Source organism: Suricata suricatta, chromosome 4 (assembly GCF_006229205.1).
Source record: "Suricata suricatta isolate VVHF042 chromosome 4, meerkat_22Aug2017_6uvM2_HiC, whole genome shotgun sequence".
Taxonomy (NCBI): Eukaryota; Metazoa; Chordata; class Mammalia; order Carnivora; family Herpestidae; genus Suricata; species Suricata suricatta.
The window spans coordinates 155340945-155347371 of NC_043703.1; positions in this window are offsets into that span (position 1 = coordinate 155340945).

A 6427-nucleotide genomic window follows, 5' to 3' on the forward strand; every position below is an offset into this window, starting at 1 on the left:
TTGACTCCTAGAGATTTTTAAAAGCAAAATAAAAATAAAGTGCTTTATCATTTTGAGGTATTGATGTAAACAGTCAGTGGCTCTATTCCCCCGTCTGCCCTGCTGGGTGGTAAGTGAAGCTCAAGCTCAGAATTGACAGACATTTGTTGTTCTTATTGACTCAAGTTCCAACGCTACATTTATTAATTCACGAGCTCCGATCATACCAGATATCCAAACTTAAGTAATGCGGGTAATAACGTATGGCCATGGGTAAAAGTACTGCCAACCTTCTGAATGGCTTCATAACCAACTCAAACCGTTTGTGTGCCTGTGGATTGTCATTTAAATTTTATGGCTCTCAGCTTTATTATTGTGTTTAATACGTATGTCATGGATCTTTAAAAACTGTAAGTACCAAGATATTTGTACTGATTTTATTAAAGACATAAACCTTTTATGTTGAGTCTACCAGTAGCGTAATGACCTAAAATCAGTTGCCTCAAAACATTCCTTTAGATTTGTCAGAGTTTTTAAGCGAATAGACTTTCTAGCGCTTTGCTTTGCTCCTACTCAGTCACCAGTGCCCTTTTGATCAGGCTTCCGCATCCTACAGCTAACCTGTCACTCCGAACTCAGAGAGGAAACTGCTGCCTCTAGTGGTCAAGGGTGTGACTGAACATATGCAAACAAGCAAATCAAAGGATTGCTTACAAATATACTTAGTAACAACCACTCTTGGAAATGAAGTTGGATCTTAGGATCACAAAAGTTCTCACTCTTAGTCTCTCTCTCACGACCTAAGACAATATGAGCCATTTAAAAAGATCCTTATGAGGGGCACCTGGGTGACTCAGCTGGGTGAGTGTCTGACTTCTCAGTTTGTGGGTTCAAGTCCTGTGTCGGGCTCTGTACTGACAGCTTAGGGCCAGGAATCTGTGTCGCCCTCTCTCTCTCTCTGTGCGTCCCCTGCTCATGCTCTGTCTCTCTCAAAATAAATAAACAAAAACTAAAAAGACCAGTGTCCATAAAGGCTGCTAGCATTGCCTCATTGCTGGACCGGAGGCTCAGCCTTACAGGTATACCTAGAGGGGTCAGGAAGAGAGAAAGCGTATTTCTTCCCATATGTCTTGCTTTGTATAAAACTCTTTACACAATGATTGACAGTTGAAACCTTGTTACTCAGAAAAACCTCATCATGTTTCAAGGGCATGTGCCAGACTCACAGATGGGAAGGCAATTTCAACATGAGACAGTACATTTCCCACGGTTGGTTTTCCTTACTCAAAGGCACTCTCGCATGTGCAACGGCAAAGCTCGGTTCATATAATGTTGCACCAGGCACACTGCACTTGCTTTTTGCTTCTGTCCTTCAGTGTATGTAAAGAAAGACTTTCTCATCCAAATCTGAACTCTGGCAAGCAACTGTTTGGACAAAAGCACACACACACACACACACACACACACACCATAGAAATTTAACACACACACACACACACAATGTTGGAAACATCATCATTTTTAGTAAAAAAAAACTTGTGTCCACCTCTCTATGGTTTTAATCTTTTTATATCTCCTTTTTTTGTGTAAAGGCAGACAGTAAAGAACTGGTACAGGGGCACCTGAATGGCCCAGTCAGTAGGCCCCGATTTCAGCTCATGTAATGATCTCACAGGTTCATAAGTTTGAGCCCTGCATTGGGCTCTGAGCAAACAGAGCCTGTTTCAGATTCTGTGTCTCCCTCCTTCTCTGCCCATTCTCCGCTCGCAGTGGCTCAGTCTCTCTCTCTCTCTCTCTCTCTCTCTCTCTCTCTCTCTCTCTCTCTCTCTCAAAAGTAAATAAACATTAAATTTTTTAAGTTAAAAAAAGAACTAGTGTCACACTGCCCAGGATCACATATTTTCTCTATGATGTATGAGTTGTATAAACTTGGATGTATTACTTCAATTTTCCATGCCTTACTGTATAACTCATAGGTTTGTTGTATGGACTAAATGAAATACTGCATGTAAAACATGAAGTATTAGTGCCTTACATATACCAGTTACTAACCTTTGTCAAATTTAAGTGAACTAATAACCAATTCCCATTTTGAATTTAATTATTATCTATGTAACAAAGCATTAAATTAACTAGCAATCTCTTTGTGCCTATTTATGCAACACTTACTGTTTATTGGGCTATAGACCAAATAGTTTTGACTATTTTTGGTGACATTTGCAATTTGTGAGAATGCACAGTAATGTTTTCCTCTCCCTTTTGTATTTCTTCCAGATGAGTTATGGAGACAAAAATACTCACTTAAAATTATATTTCTCTGTACAATAGCTAAATAGTTTGGCTGCTGATTTGTCTTGCACTTTAATCATATCCGATCACTTTCCTTACAAGTATGTTCTTGCGATCGTTGGCTGCAGGTTCTAGGACACATGTGGCCAAGTTACTTGTCAACACAATTTTAGACTAAGTTTATATTTCAAATGTTTAATTGCTTATGAGGTTAGAAGGTGCCAAGAGAACACTATTGATTTCCAGATTGCAAATTGGAGGTGATAAATTTGGCGTTTGAAAAAAAAATTCTGACTCTAAATTATGTAAATGTAATAAAGAGGCCGTAACATAGGATCAAGTTCTTAAAAATATCATTATACTCTTCATTGTATTTTGAGATCAAGTCTAAAGTAAAGCTTTATGAATGTATTGTGGCAATGTGACCAAATCTTTATTAACTTCAAGGCTTGGGTGTTCATTGTGTAGCCTTCATTCTTATATTGTAAATCAATTTGACAACTGTACAATGGATATTTGGTATGATGTTAGGGCAATAGGTGTCTCTATCTCAATGGCTCCAATTTCACTGCACCTGCCAAAGTCACTTAGGTTGACTATTTTTACAAGTGTGAATTTTAAAAATGATTACATCTAATTACAAATTACATCTAAAAGGATTTCATGTGCAATTTGTAAGTCATATTCTGATAAGGTAAATCTATTAGGTTTTGGAGAAAAGAAAAGACTTGTCTTCAATTTTTAAGACTTTCTTTGATTTGCAAATTACATAATACAGTTCACAACAAGTAATTACATATTGACCACTTAATATAACCATAGGGAATGAAATCTCTGAGAAGAAAATAAACCAACATTTAATGAACAATTAATCTTTTCTTTATGCTTCACCTTGCTTACTAATCTTCACAACACCTCTGTGTGGTTCATTTTATGATCTCCATATTATTGATTAAGAAACAGTGCTCAAAATGTAATGTAAATTTCCCAAGATCATGTGCACACACACACAAACACACACAATTTCTGTTTCTGGCAAAATGACTAGCAAACTAACTTGAACAGTCTCCCCCACTAAAAATACCTAGGGATGCTGCATAAACTATAACAAACAGCTTCCTGCAAACATAGACAACCTTGCAGCAGGCTATGAGGAAACCTCAGGAGGCAACAGAGAAACCACAAGGATTTTGGAATCCTATAAGCAGATGTTACCGTGTTCTTAGGAGGGTAATTGATCACGCAGTATTTTCAGTAATCTAAGACCTAAGTTTCGGGGCTAAGTTCATATAGTGATCCAGGTTTTATCATGACATACATGATTTTTTTAAAAAATGTTTAATTTTACTTTTGAGAGAGAGAGACAAAGTGTGAGTGGGGGAGGGACATGGAGAGAGGGAGACACAGAATCCAAAGCAAGCTCCAGGCTCTGAGCAGTCAGCACAGAGCCTGATTTGGGTCTTGAACTCACAGACTGCAAGATCATGACCTTAGCCAAAGTCAGATGCTTAGCCGACTGAGCCACCCAGGCACCTCCTGTCACATATATAATTAAAATGAGACTGTTTTCTACTCCAGAGTCTTAAAAATGCTACTGAGTCTCTGAATAGTGAATCTGAAAAAAAAAAATATGCCCACTGTCCATGGAAAATAACAAAGAAGCCACAGTTAATTTATAGTAAACTCAAGAATATATATACATAAACTAAAGACACACAGGAGTTTTTACTATAAGCAATATTAAGAATCATAATATACTAGTTTAAAGTTTTTCTTCAGACATTAAAACATACTAGCTAAAAGTGGTGTGTAGATGCTCAATGCACTTCTTACTGTATTATCACTTTAAAAAAAAGACAAAAAACAGAAACCACATGTGGAATATATTTTCCTCAAACTTCCAAATGCTCACCATCTTGACTCCCTATTAATCAGCTTATATCTTATTTCATAAGACAAAAGAAATTCCAGGGGAAGAGACTGACAGACTATGCATCCCAAAATTCTCACTGTCACAACTTCCCAGGCACTGGAACTCACGACCAAATATTCCGATTCCCTGCACCAGCCACTATGCTTTATTCACTCATGACCAAGGGAAAACTGTCCAGTTATGAACTATATTCCCAGTGATCACCTATTTCTCTTTTCCCCTCAAAGGTATCACTGTAACACTTATTTCTTTTTTGTACATTATCAGTCTCCTCCTTTTTTATTGTTATATTTATAATAGCATAAAACATCCTGTAATAGTTCTGCATTATCTCAGAAAAAAAAGTCTCATTTCATTTTATTTTCCAGCTATTGCCTACTTTATCCATTTATCTTTTAAGGATAACTCCTCCAGTGAATTGTTATTGATGCCAACAATCCATTTCTTAGAGTTTGTCATGCTGCCAATATTTTTCTTTTTAGGAAACTAATGAATGATGAATTACTAAATCAACTAGACAAATCCCAAAATCAACTGCTTTAATTGAAGAAGAAACACTGACACATGATATTTCTATATGAAGCATATTTTTCTTTTGTTATTCAGTTGTTTATTTCTGTGGGGGAGGAGCCCAACTTAAGTGGCTTAAAAACAAGAAAAAAGTTATTCTTCAAGATTTTACAGTTGAATTCAGTGGCTCTCTTGGTGGTTTCACCCAGAATCTCCCCTATAGCTGAATTACTCTCATATAGTCCCTCCTTACACATTAGTAGTCTCAAGGCAATGGTCCAAAAGTAAACATTTACAGACCATGAAAATACGTTTCAAAATCTTTTAAATCCAGATTTTTTTTTAATGTTTTTTATTTTTGAGAGACACAGAGAGATAACATGAGCAGAGGAGGGGCAGAGAGAGAGGGAAACAAATAAACTGAAGCAGGCTCCAGGCTCTGAGCTAGCTGTCAGCACAGAGCCAGACGTAGGGCTCGAACCCACCAACTGTGAGATCATGACCTGGGCCGAAGTCAGACGCTCAACCGACTGAGTCACCCAGGCACCCCAAAACCAAATTTCAAAAACCAGACATTCTGTTTCAAAAACCATAAATTCTGTCAATTCTGTTAGTCAAATCAGGTCATGGATCCAACACAGATATAAGCAGAAGAAAAATAGTATCAACTTTTTGATGAGAGAAGTAGTGACGTTTCATTTAAAAATCATGACTAAGCTTCTAGCACACCACATGTTTCTGGTTTCCTTTATGTGTCACTGGCCATGAATTCTGAAACTTATTTGCTGAATCTTTCTGACCTCTTTTACTTGTAATACTGAAATTTCCCAGGACTGAATCTTTGGAATTGCATTGGATTTTTAATAGGCACATAAAATTAGCTCACAACATGACAAACCAAATTTGTAGGCTACAGATAAGAAAGTATTTAACAGAAAATTCCTACCATTAAAAGTATATATTAAAAAGAATAATGGGGTGCCTGAGTGGCTATTATTTGAGCACCCGACTTCGGCTTAGGTCATGGTCTCACAGTTTGTGGGTTCAAGCCCCATGTCAGGCTCTGTGATGACAGCTCAGAGCCTGGAGCCTGCTTCGGATTCCGTGTCTCATTCTCTCTCTGTCCCTCCCTGCTTATGGTTTGTCTCTCTCTCAAAAATGAATAAATGGTTTTTTAAAAAAGGAATAAACACTGAAAATCAATTATTTAAATATATATCTAAAAGCTTAAAAATGAGCAATATATCAGAAACTAAAAATACAGAAACAGGGGCCCCTGGGTGGCTCAGTCGGTTGAGCGGCCAGCTTCGGCTTAGGTCATGATCTCACAGTGTGTGGGTTCGAGCCTCGCATCGGGCTCTGTGCTGACAGCTAGCTCAGAGCCTGGAGACTGCTTCAAATTCTGTGTCTCCCTCTCTCTCTGACCCTCCCCTGCTCAGGCTGTCTCTCTCTGTCTCTCAAAAATAAACAAAAGACATAAAAAAAAATACAGAAACAATTACCAAGATGACGGTAAATTATAAAATCAATGTTCAACTGAGAAAACAACAATCCACGGTCAATTCATTAGAGAGATTAATAAAATGATAAAACCTAAGAAGACTGATTAAAAAAAGAAACAAATGATGCTTCAGAAATAAAAAAAAAATGACATCCCTATAGATCATACAGACAGACATCAGGAAGTTAAGAAGATATTATGAAAATGGAGCTAAT